The 13,741-nt window shown below is 32.3% G+C and overlaps 1 long non-coding RNA gene across 1 annotated transcript; it reads right to left on the minus strand.

Annotated features, from left to right (window-relative positions):
* Positions 1-10,593: 10,593 nt before the first annotated feature.
* Positions 10,594-11,994, minus strand: LOC121751483. The gene is made up of 3 exons (XR_006040097.1): positions 11,617-11,994; positions 11,291-11,504; positions 10,594-11,177 (listed from the first exon to the last, which is right to left on the minus strand). It is a non-coding gene; the product is annotated as an uncharacterized LOC121751483 (long non-coding RNA).
* Positions 11,995-13,741: the final 1,747 nt, after the last annotated feature.

The raw sequence follows: 13,741 nt of genomic DNA on the forward strand, positions 1-13,741 counted from the left end.
CGAATTACTGTATACGTTGAGCAACAATCAAGAAATGACAATAGTAATAAGTTGAGCAAAATCTACGAAAGAGCAACACTAACATGTTGAGCAACATATAATGAAGATGATATAAAAGTAAAATCAAGTAGTATTAAACCAAAAATTTGAAAAAAAATCAATTTTTTTTATTATTTAATTAATTTATGGCTGGTCATAATGTGGCCGCATAGCATTATTCATTTATTTAATATTTAATTTAATACTATAGTAGTACATTTACTCACCTATGCTTAGGGCACCCGCAACGCGTCTCGTTGCGGGCACTATCTCGTCTCGAAGAGACGAGACCGCATCGAGATAGCGTTGCGGGCTCCCCCTCGTCCCCATCTCGTCCCTTGTCTCGCCGCGGAGGGAAGTCTCGCGAGACAGCTCGCCACGCGTGTTAGCGACGTGGCGAGCTCCGGTTCGTCCGTGACGCCCACTCGCCGGCCAGCGAGTGGGCGTCGTTTTTATCCGAAAAAAATATATATTTTTTTTTAATTCGGGGAAAATTCGAAAATTTAAAAAAATCCAAAAAAATATACTAGCCGTTTATAGCCATTTTTTTTATTTTTTAAGCCTTCAATCACTTCTATAAATATCAAATCATTCCCACAAATTAATCCACCATAAAAAAACTCTCTATTCTCTCTCAAACACTCTACATTCTTCATCTCAAAATACTATTCTTCTCCCAAATTTAATCCATTCATGGATCCATTTGAGCAAATGCGTCGAATAAAAAATCAAACACCCTGAATTTTCAAGTATCGTTGTAATCCACAGACTAAAAGTTCGTCGGAGCTCTCTCCCAAATTCGAAATAAAATCCTTCACCTCCCCAAGTCTATCGCTGCGAATTTTTGTTGCCTCGAGCTTTGATCCCATGGAATAAGACGTCGCAACTGATGATATCTTCTTCTGCTTCTTTGAGTTTTGAGATTTTGAATTTAGAGAGAGTGAGCGGAAGATTTTAAGTTATGTATTTTTTATTTTTTTTAGGATTTTATTAATGTGGCTTTTTATTTTTTTAGAATTTTAAGTTGTAATTTTATTTTATTTAATGAAGTGTGTTTTTATTAATTGAATTTGTTGGAAATAAAAATAAAAAATGAAATTGAATGAATAGTTAAATGATGAGATGATTAAAAGATGAATGGATGTCGGTGTTGTCTCCTAGTTAAGAAATTGGGTGAAAAGTACAGTGAGACCATGAATAATGAAGAGATGAGTAGAGTTGTCAACTGGGCCGGGCTGGCCCAGCCCAGCTCGGCCCAGGCCCGGTATGGGCCGGCCCAGGCCCGGTTCGTTAGAGAAATGGAACGGGCTCGGGCTGGGCTTGTTGAGTGTAACGGGCTCTATTTGGGCCTATTTGTAAACCCAGGACCGGCCCAGGACCAGGCCCGCTAGCAGCCCAGGCCCAGGCCCAGCCCAGCCCGAGACCAGGCCCAGCCCAGCCCAGCCCAGCTTCAACCCACTCCTATAAATACATGTAATTGTATTCCCTATGGAAACTCCAGCTTAGTTTTGCTGCATCGGAAAAACATACATACATAGAAATATTCCCTAAGAAAATACATCGTTTACACCGGAAAACGGGAATCCATACAGCAATTGAAAAGAATTAACTACATACATTAAGAAATCAGCGAATGTATTAAACGGAGTAAGGCTGGGGCAACCCTGTTAGTCCAATTTATAAATATAGTGATCGCAATTGAGAAAGAGATATGGAGAGGAACGGACTGTGGCAGGCGCGATGTAAGAGAGACGAGACATCAAACCAGACGGTGTCCTTTCCGAAAGGGATGGAAGAGCTTAACAGTGCTTTCGCGTCCCCTCCTCCGTCGGCTTCAGCCATAATCAAACTCATCCCTTTTCAGTATCCCGTTTCGTGAGTTCGTGTGCGTGTGATAAAGAGAGTGGAAGAGAGATTCTAACTCAGACCGGCCCAACCCAGCTCGGCCCGGCCCAGCTCGGCACACTGACCAAGTGGGTCTGGGCTGGGCTGGGTTGAGATATATGAAAATAAGCCCGGCCCGGCACAGCTCGTTTCAGACCCTGGTCCTGGGCCGAGCTGGGCCTCAACACCCTCGGGCCTCGTCGGGCCTGGGCCGAGCTGGGCTAGCCCGGCCCAGTTGACAACTCTAGAGATGAGACGCTTAAGAGACAGCGTTGCGGATGGCCTAATGCCTCACAAGAATATAGACACTTTTAATAATATTAATTTTAATGTAAAATTGGTTGTACAATAAAATAAATTAAACCAATAATTAAAATATTATCAATAAAAAAATTCACATACATAGAAAAAAAATATTACTACTAAAAATAGAAGTACACTGAGATAAACCAAAATAAATAAATAAATATTTATTTTCGTGGGATTAAGTAAATATTTTATACTCCTTCCGTCTCGCTTAAGATGACACGTTTTCCTTTTTAGTTTGTCCCAACTAAGATGACACATTTTTTTTGTAAACTTTCTCTTTCTATTTTAATACCTACACCTACTTTTCTCTCTCCAATTAAATATTTTAACTTATAACTCCTAAAATCTCTTGTTAAGGAAGGCTCGAAGGTGCCATCTTAACCAATATACTCCTATTTTGTATGTCCAATAAAAAATTAAAATATAATTTTTTTAAAAAAAGATAGGGCTAGTATTTTAATTTTCCAAAAAGTAGTCAATCTTTGTTGGGAATTCTTTTGGACAGGAGAGGAAATACCGATTCTAATACTGCATAAATTTTGATTATGTATCTAGTTTGGTCAGATAGTTTATTTTCTTATATACCATATTTTTGGATTTCTAGTTTTTCTATTTGATAAGAAATCCAATCGATAAACTTTACCTTGAATGAAAAAACCTGAATTTTGAGATGGTTATGGACTGTAGAATGAATACATACATAGCCTAAATGATTTAACCACCCTTGTAATAGTAGTACTATATTTTATTAGAAGAAAAAACAAAAATTCAAGACAACTTACTTAAAATATCATTTTTTATTATCCAAAAACAATATTCTTCTCTTCCATTACCTTCTATTCTATTCCCTTCCCTTCCCTTCTTTTCTCTTCTCTTCTCTTCATGACCTTCATTACTATTTATTTGTAAATTACGATTTGATCCCTGACTAGGCGAATATCAATCATACCTAGAAAATATTAAATAAATCAATTTAGATTTGGAAAAAAATTATGAACTTTTTCCAAAATTTGACATTTTTCATAAACTTTAAAATTTGGTAGAAAATCTACCATAAACTTTGATAGATGTGTGAATTTCCTACAAAATGAATTTTCCGTTAATTGATATGCGGTGAATAAAACCCATATCCTGACATAACATGTAAACCAAATACGTCCTTAGTTTTTAACACTCCATCTCACATAATACTAAAAAAAATCATGATCACATAAACTCTAAGTATATTCCGTATATTAATTTGGCATTTTTTTTCAATATTTTGCATATATTAAATATTAATAGTGGACATCATTGTAAAAAATTTTGAGAGGGGGCGAAAATGATCCAGAGTATTATGAATTGAAGGTAAATAAAAAAATCTATTCTGTAAAAAATAATTAGTTATATTATAAAAAATATAAGATTGACTAACAATCGTGAACAATCTCAGAGAAAATACTCCACTTATATAGTTATATTATTGGTTGTTGGTGGACGAGAGGTAGCATCTAATTAAATACATAGGTGATAGGTCATTGATTAATCGTTTAACCGTTACTCGATCTACTTATATTGTACCCAATATTCTGACCAAGTGTTTTGGTAATCAATTAAATGTCACAATTAAATTAAGACCAGTACCCAATTGAAAGAGAATTGAAAAATATTAAAATGAATCTTACTCTCATGTTTCTTGAGGAATTCTGAGGGAATATACCAATGTTTCCTATAATTGACCTTTCTCTTGTCCTCACTTCCACTGGTTAGCTTTTGAGTCGGCTATTACCCAACATTAATATTATTTTTAGACTTTTTAAATTTTTAACATGAGGTGCCATGACTTGTGAGGTTATATGCCTCCAATTATCTTATCTCATTTTTTCAAACATAAGAAAAAAAGTTATCCTACGTATGTTAACATTATTCTCATTTAATTAGTGTTAGCATCAGTTTTTTCATTTTATCTAATTAATTATATTTGAACACCTTAAAAATCATGATTTATATTAATTTTATAAGTTATGAAAATTCGATCACGATTTATTTATTTCTTCTATCATTCCAAAATGAAATAAAAATAAATCAAGCTTCAACTGTATGCTATTTAGTTACTGCAGTCATTATTTTAAAGTTAATAGAATATACAGTAAATCATAGTAACATTTTATCTATATATTTCACGAAAATATACCTATACACGAAAAATCACTTTTTTAAAGATAATACTCTCTTCATCATCTATTTAAAAAGCTATTTTTATTCGACACATAAAAAATTACTTGACTTTATGAAGAAAAGTAAATAAAAAAAATAAGTGTAATGTATGACTCATTTTTTATATTAGTTTTATAATAGATTTTGTGTTTAAAAATTTATGAAATATTATAAGATCAGTATATAAAAAATGCAAGAAAGTAAAATAGTTATTTAAATCATGAAAAAAAGGAGTACTGCCATAGGCTTTCACTATTTTGAGGTTATGATGTTCAGGAATTTATATTCACTAATAAATGGGAGGATGATATGCTTACATCTGTGGATGAGAAAGTGGTTTCAACACATTTGATGATATATTCAACACATAATTATTCAAACATTTTTGGTTTCTCACCTGTCAATCATGACCAAACTTATAACATGGTCAATGCGCAAACTCATATACCCATATGGCCATATCTAAAGAAAAAAAAATCAAACCAAATTTATTCTAAGTTTTTTTAATGATAAAAGCATGTGAAATATCTAATGGAGTAAATAGTATTTCCCGTTTCAATTTAAGCGATGCATTTCATTTTAGCACGATAATTAAGAATATGATTTGATTGTTTCTAGATTTACATTACCTTTTTTCTTTTTTGAGCTTTAGATATAGCTTGATACTATTAGATGTATGCTTAGATTTATTTGATTTCGTATTCAGCATGATTACTAGTTTTATTTAGCCTTCTTTGAGATACTACTACTTGGATCGACTTAGGTGGTGTTCGGTTTCCAACAGGGGCGTAGCTAGCCTATGTCTAGATGGGGCAATTGCCCCTCCTCATTCCCACTCATCCTTCTATATTTTGGTACAAATTTTCAAAAATATATATATCAACTTCTTCACTAAATGCCCCTTATTAAAATTCATAAAATTACTCTGAATATAATTTTGCCCCCTGTGGCGTGATTTTCTGGCTACGCCCCTGGTTTCCAAGATAAAATAATACCAAGATAAAATCTAGGATTGAGTTGTGAGATTATTTTAGTCATAGATGGTTCCCTATGACTAATTATCTCATGGTTATCCATCTAGAATTGAGTTGTAGGGTTGAATCTCATGAACCAAACACACTACAAATTTAATCTCGGATACAATCTTGCAAACCGAACGTCCCCTTACTGTATTAAGTTAGTTCTTGTACCATTGTAGATGACAAATATATATACGGAGCAAAAAAATTTATGTTTACTCATTCATTTTTTGTTCAATATTTTTATAGTAGTAGGACGAGGAGGAAAATTTCACGACTGATGTATTGAAAGCAATGTAGTTCAAAACTATAATATTCAGACCATTTAACAAGTTCAGATGTCACAAATACGTCAATAGCATCATATCACACGCAAACTATTGGTACACATTAAAATATAAAATAAAATTACTGGTACACATTATAACAAGAAATTGAATAGACATAGATTAGTGAAATCAATATTAGACATCAACTAGAATTGGACGAGGATAAAATAAAAAATAATAATTACATTATTTGGCCTGTGCATTTTAAGAAATGGCGGATGTTGTTGGCCTGCGCATTTTAAGAAAATTTACGGAAACATGCACGTCTACTAATAAACAAATTAAATGGATATTATAAATTTTGTCTCTATCCTAATCCTAAACTTAATTATTGAAGATGGAAAGTATAAGTGGAACAAAATATAAGCAATAAAAGAAAAGGTTCATTTTACTCATTCTGGTCTTCTCTGGATAATCTAATTAAAGTTGCGCAAAGCTAAAATCTTGAATTTGAAGTTTGAATTGCAGAACCAGGAATCTGATAGCATTAAAATTAACAAAAAATTAAGTGCCGCCGGTTAATAATTTAATACATCACGTCTTCATCATTTGTGGCAGTAGTTATTTATTACTCCTACAAAAGAATTTAAGTGATGAGTTATCTCAATATTCCAGGCTCCGAAAATAAACGTAGAATGTTTTTTAATACAAAATAAAAAAAATTAGGTTTAATTAAATATTCTTTATAGCTGACTTTATGCTAAAATAGGAATAATTTAGAATAATTAATATTCATCTAAATATATTTGCATTCCTAATAAAGCAAATCGAATGTATATATATAACAATGTTTTTATATGAAAAACACGTTTGGAATACTATGTCTAAAAGAAAAAAACACATAAACAGGCTAAATAAAACTCGTGGAAAAAAACACGTCAAAACTCGTGTTTGGAAAAACACGTGTGAAATACTTTGTCTAAAGCATTTCCCTTTTGACTGCGTATGTCAATAAGGCGTAATTAGTGAGAGGTTTTGGAACAATTCAACTTATGGACACATAATTTTCACTTTTTAGAGTGATAAATTGATAATGGTTTCGTGATCTATTTTATTGTTAAATCACTTTTAACTACTGACATCACATACAGTACTCTTTATTACCACTATGAATATTAAAAATTTAAAATAGTGGGGTTTTAATTTTTTAATTTTTTTTTGAATTATTAGTTGACTGGACATGCAATAAAATAATGAAGGCAACTTTTCACTTTGTCCCCTCGATAGGATATAAAATGTGAAGCATCTTTAATGTTCCTTAACTGTACGATGATTAACTTGATGTTGATCCAGAAAAAAAGGAGTCTAGAAGAGCGGAAAATTATGAATAAAGCTATGCGGCCACATTATGGCTAGCCATAAATTAATTAAATAATAAAGAAAAATTAATTTTTTTTCAAATTTTTGGTTTAATACTACTTAATTTTACTTTTATATCATCTTCGTTATATGTTGCTCAACATGTTAGTGTTGCTCTTTCGTAGTTTTTGCTCAACTTATTACTACTGTCATTTCTTGATTGTTGCTCAACGTATACAGTAATTCGTGATATTAATGTGTTTTACGTAACGGAATTCAAAGATAAGTATCAACTTACAAGTCCATTCACACACATATAAGTTTATATCGGTAATTCTAATTTTTTTTATACATGTAAATGGACTAAATTAACTCTTTATGGCCGGCCACATTATGGCCATTTAGCATCACTCGAAAATTATTCATAGCGTTGCAAATGAAAGTATTGAATAATACAATGAGTAAAAACATTAAAATTTAATCTAACTGTGAAACATATAATGTACAAAAAAATTTAAATAAATATTGTATTGAAAATTCAACATAGAGAGCAAATCATTCCCTCCGCACAATAGAAACCAAACATTGAAACAATACATACTCCATATGACTATTCCGATTAAAGCTCTATACGAAGACCCTTATACTGCACACATATATGATAGGTACAACACTTGAACCTAAGCTATGTGGCTAAGACGAGCCTTGTCATGTTTCAACTTTGCTATTTGAGTCGGGCCTTATAGGACGATAAGTAATTGGTAAATAGTTTATAGTATATCATTCCTTCAAAATTTAGGGCTACGTCAGCAGAGTTTTCTTTCAAATTTTAGGTTTCTTTTCATTAATTAGGAGTAATTAGTTCTTTATGACGAGGATTACCGTCCTAGATTAGATTAAGAGTAACAAATTAACCAACTTTTTTATCAGCTTTAGAGAGAGTGGAGAAGGAATAGAAAGAGTCACGACAAACCAATTACGTCGAGGTTAAGTGACTGTCTGTCTAATTAGGCTAACACCTTGAATTTATTATGCTAATTACGTTAAAAGCTTTATTTGTTTATTAACTTATTGATCCTTAGTCCGCTTTTCAACCGACCCTTCAACCCCCTAAAGAGTTGCATTCTTAAATATGTTTAAACAATATAATAAAGATATTTGAGGAAATAATAGATTTATTTATAGGCCTTAGTTTTTGTAGCAATTACAAACATGATCATTATCAGGTAATTAACTCATGGCACCAGAAAAATTGAAACTGGGCCATGGGACAAATTTTAGAGAAGTTGTTGTGATGGGATAATTTTGTTTTTACAAAATTGGTTAATAATGTCAGTCATAATTAACTATGAGGGTAAAATAGATAAATAATGGTAATAATTAATTACACCCATGTGGACGGCAGTTTGGTAAGTTTGGTTGAAATTTTTGGAAAAATTTCCTCCTATTCCAACATTCACCTCCCATTTTTCAAAATAAATGATTTGTCCCACTGAGCAACATGAAAATATAAAAATATTGAATCATGTGTAGTCGACCTACTATTAATTTTATTTACATTATTTGGATGAATTTACGGACACATTACAACCACCTCCCGTTTCAACGTTGCTATGATCAAGTGAAAATGAACAAATATGGCCAATAATTGGACAAGAATGCAGCATGTTAATACATTTCATCAATTGGTCCAACCAAAGCCATATTAGTATTTATAAGATTAAATCCAAAATTAGGCCAATTCGGGCACTATGGAGTATCTACCCCATTTGCTTAGCACAGATGCAATAATGTCAGAAAATTTAATGCTAATAAATATATTAATTTTTTATTAGGTACTTAATCGGGCCTTCATTATGGTAATCGGTATCCAACAATTTTCCTAGTCCAATAAAAGCTGTTTGGAAAGTTCAGATATAAAATAGTATACACTGTGAGGTCATGTAGTAAAAAGGAAGGTCGTATTATACTATTCGTTAAAGCTAAATTCAAAATTTATGATTTGATCTATTTTCTGTAAATAAAAAGTGTTTGTAGGATTGAAATATAAAGTAGGGAGTATATTATCAATAATTAATGATATTACTGTAATGTTGAAAAAATTGTTTTGAGTAGTAGTGATAAAAACAAAACAAAGGGTATTTTCTTAATTAGATATTTATTCTTCGCTTACCTACCAACAGGTCCAACAAAAACGAGCAAAACCATTTTAGTCATCAAATAAAAATTGACGTAAACAACTTATTCTTGAACCAAAGGTTTAAGAAGGCGGCAACAACTACTAAGTGTATTTAATAAAATTTATTTTTATTTCCTGATGGGTCATGGGGCTAAGTGAATCACCAATTCATGGTAAGTCAATAAATTTTTCTTCTCTTTCTTTTTACCTTTAATTAGGCCAAGTTTAATTTATGGGTTTTGTTCAAACATAATTACTTAAACAATGTTTTGCAAGAAACAAGGACGTACTACTATTAACATATACAAAATTAAAGAGTCATGAAATGGCATTATAGAATAAAATTAATTAAGTTTAAAATGATTTCGATTCTTGAAGCATATTCCAATACCAAATCGAATCGAAATATATTATTTTTCCTTGTTGATTGTGAGATGTCCATCCAGCTCCAATGAGTTAATCATCTCAAGTTAGCCATGTGATGTTACTATTAGTGCAGTAATTAATAACCATCACTTTCTCAAAAACATTATCATCAGCTCTAAAATAAAGTTAAATATATATATAGGTTGGCTGCAACTTTCATAAAAAAAAGCAAGAAGCAATGAAGCATATTTAAAAACTCCAATGTGGACTTAACTTTGAAGATTAAATAAAAGGTGCCTTCTCTAATAAGAATAAACATAGCCATTGTTTTGGAAGCCAAGTTGCATAAATTGGTTTGTTGATAGTTGAATCTCACTATATGTGTGCAATAGGCCTATTGCACTAGACATCTAAGTGATGATGACGAACAAGATGACGTTTTGTGTCACACTATATATTAAGAATTTGTACTTTGGAATTCATAGCATTTTTCTACTTAGTAGTATATCTTTGCTTATTAAAAATAAAATAAGATCAAATCAAATTGGTTCTTAGGTAGCACTAGCTTTTGAAAGAATTACTCTATATATTACTACTACGGAGTACATTTTTATTGTTTTATTTATAATGTCAAATGTTGGTGGTTTACATTGAATTAGGGTATGATCACCTACCTTTTAGGAGTAATATTTTCGGACACTTTTATCATTTTTTTTACCTTTTCTTTTATTTTGACGACACATTTGTACTACGAAAATGTGTCCGGGCAAATAAATTATTATTACCTTGGAAGTAAATTGACAAAAATACCCTTATAGTAAAAAAGCTAAGTATGATAAAAATGTCTCAAAATAGTGTAACAAATGCATTGCAAAGTAAAACATGGGAATTATTGGACACTAGTACTGTGCCTTGTGTATTTTTTTCTACCAAAGTAAATTATTAGCAAAGCAAACTAGGTGGTGAATGGTGATGACTGATGAGGGCTTCCACAAGTTGCAATATGTGGTCTTCCACCCAACAATGAAACTCACTGGAAATTAATCCCCATTTGAATTTCACCCCAACATAGGTCCCAAAAGCAGGATTCAAAACACCATATTATATCTTGTCACATCACAACATTTCATTTTCTATTTCCATTGCCTCCCCCACTTGGCAAAATTCAAATACACCAAACCATGAACAATAAAACATAATGGGATGCTTCAGCTAACATTCTTGGTGACATTCCAATGCCCAGAATCTGACCACGAAAACAACGTTTTTCATTTACCAGGAACAAATTTGTGTCATCCTGTCCCCTTCCACATTTTAGTGCAATTAAAAAATAAGTTAGAATAGAGACATACCAAAACCAAGTGTCCTTATTCTTATTGATTAATAATCAATGTTCTTCTTGAGTTTAATACTCCCACCAAATTAGCTTAACCAAAAAGAAAGAGTTACCTGAACAGATGGAGAGCGCACACTACTTGTACCGCGTTCATCAAGGCTTGTGTGGAGCAAACGCGGCCACAGAGTCGTGCCAACTGAAGCCAAATGAGTTAGATATGGCTGCAAAGATTGAGATTAATAGCAATATAGCAAGAAATTAATACTTTGATCTGGACCACTTGATATAGTAATTGCTAGAAAGATGGCAGCACAAGGATAAGATGACATTATACCAATATTAACTTGATGTTATTTGGGGACCGTGTCGACTGTGACATCGCCTTCCAAGTCATGCACAGATGATCAAGAATCAAGAAATGAAATCATATAGATGTCAAAAGGAATATATCCTTGTATCATGTTCTGTACATTTTGGTAGAGTGTTGGATGCAGCCAGCCAGTATTGATTGCTTTGATGGTTGCAATTGCTTCTATTCCAGTCATAGACTAATCATGTGAGTTATAGCAAATATTGGTAAGTTGGAATTTTGATTAAAACATCACTGGATAATACTACTATTCAAAATGTAGTGATCAAGCATGCATTACGATGGAGTACCTTTGCCATAGATGTATCTTTGAACACCTTTTTTGTTGATGTTGCATGACCATTAATATAATTCACCATAAAAACTTGAACCATCAAAAGCCAACCTCTTCAGTGGACACCAAACTCTTTTTTTTGGAGCTGAAACTGTATGTAGTTAGAGATGAGAACAAATTCCTACTGCATGACAATCAATCAGACATTACTTTGATCAATCTATATTGGCTAAACACATTAAAACGATCGAGGCATTTGTGACATGTAGTGAAACAATGAGGCCCCATTTCTTGGTGAGGAATGGGGAGATTGCAAAAATATAGAGATTTGAGGAACAACAAGAGGTTGATGGAATTAACAAAGAGGGCTTTTCTTGGTTTTGGGAATTGTCGAGTTAAACAAACACGACTTATTAGTGAACAAATAAGTCAATGAATGCAAGGTCTGAAACATAAACAAAGCTCGCCCTCTTCTCCCACCCACGCCGCCGCCATATTCTCCACGAGAGTTGTTGGAATTATGGAATTTATGTTGTTTTAATTAATTAAATATTGTCGTTTGTAAGTGTTAATACTATTTTAATTTTCTTTTTTCTATGAGGGAAGGAAATTTACGAATGTAAGATTTATTTTAATTATTTTCGATGTGAATTCAGTATCACTTATACTTGAATTTAAAACGTGAACTGCATTAGTAATATGACAAAGCCAAGCTTGATAAAGGTGAATAATTGAATTTCAAATATGAAATTTGATTTAATTAATTTTGGAATTTTTAATTGGATCAAATTTAGATTTTCGCGTTTAATTTGAATTGGATTTTTAAATAGAAAAATTCTTATATTCAATATAGATTTGTTAGATGACCAAATTATGGTGGTTTTCCAAGTCAAAACTTCACAACATTAGTTATGGACTTATGGGTTTTGGCCCAACTATAACGACTACGTGAAAAATGAATTAGTGGGTCGAAAAATCTATGGTATTGAATAATTTATTGACTTGTGAGTTGTTCAACTTCTTTTTCTGGACTTATTCAAACACCAATTTTATCATTACAAACTAGTTTCATTTGATGTGGAGAAGTTGAAATGGTCACTAAATCAAGTCATTTCATATACATAATTTGACATGTATATATACGAGTATTTAATCATTTAATTTAGTGCTGATGCAATTTCTATTGTTACTTGCAAAATAAAATCTTACACAAATTTTAGATGTTTTCGTATTTTCAGTTCTCACGCACTACTATTTTTAATGTTCATCCAATTTCAAAATTGATTGGTGATTTTTACTGTATTATATGGAGATTAATTCATTATACAGTAGTATTGTCATTCCACTTAGACAAATCATTACTTAATTTATTCAATAGATCTATCCTCACATATGTTTCCATTTTTTTGTATTTTGACATTAATTGGTTGATTGAAATATCATTTTTATTTTTCAGTCAGTCAAAGGTTTGGTCAAGTCATCCCATCAAGATATATAATTCAGACAAATTACATCTAGAAAGTTACAACCGTACAGTGTAGTCATATTTAAGGAAGGAAATTTGGCATGTTGAGGTTAGGAATAACCCAACAATAGCTCAGCCATAACTTAGCCACAAACTCCTCCTGCAATATCATCAATACTAAAAATCCTCCTGCCACATCATAAATAGCCTAGTCATAGCCTAGCCACATCATAAATAGCCCAGCCACATCAATAGCCACATCACTAATAACAATTATATAAAAATGAAATAATTAACAATCACACAATATACGGAATTTAATTTACGATACATATACGGGAAACATTAATAATACTATTAAAATTTTAAAAAGTACAATAATTTAAAAAAATTACAATAATTAACAAAAAATACAATAATTCACTCCTCTGCTCCGTCGTCGTCTCCTCCGTCGTTGTCGGCACCATCGCCTCCGCTTCCGTCACCACCATCGCCTCCGCCTCCGTCGCCGCCGCCTCTACTCCCGGCGGCTTCCCTCCGTGTCGTCGGTCACATTACTTTATTATGCTTATACCGTTGTTGATCTTGTACAGAAATTTAGATAGAGAGAGTACTCGTTAAAACAAGTGGTGCGAATGAAAATGACGTGCAAGGCGCGTATATATAGTGTTTTGAA

This window comes from Salvia splendens, chromosome 10 (genome assembly GCF_004379255.2).
Source record: "Salvia splendens isolate huo1 chromosome 10, SspV2, whole genome shotgun sequence".
Taxonomy (NCBI): domain Eukaryota; kingdom Viridiplantae; phylum Streptophyta; class Magnoliopsida; order Lamiales; family Lamiaceae; genus Salvia; species Salvia splendens.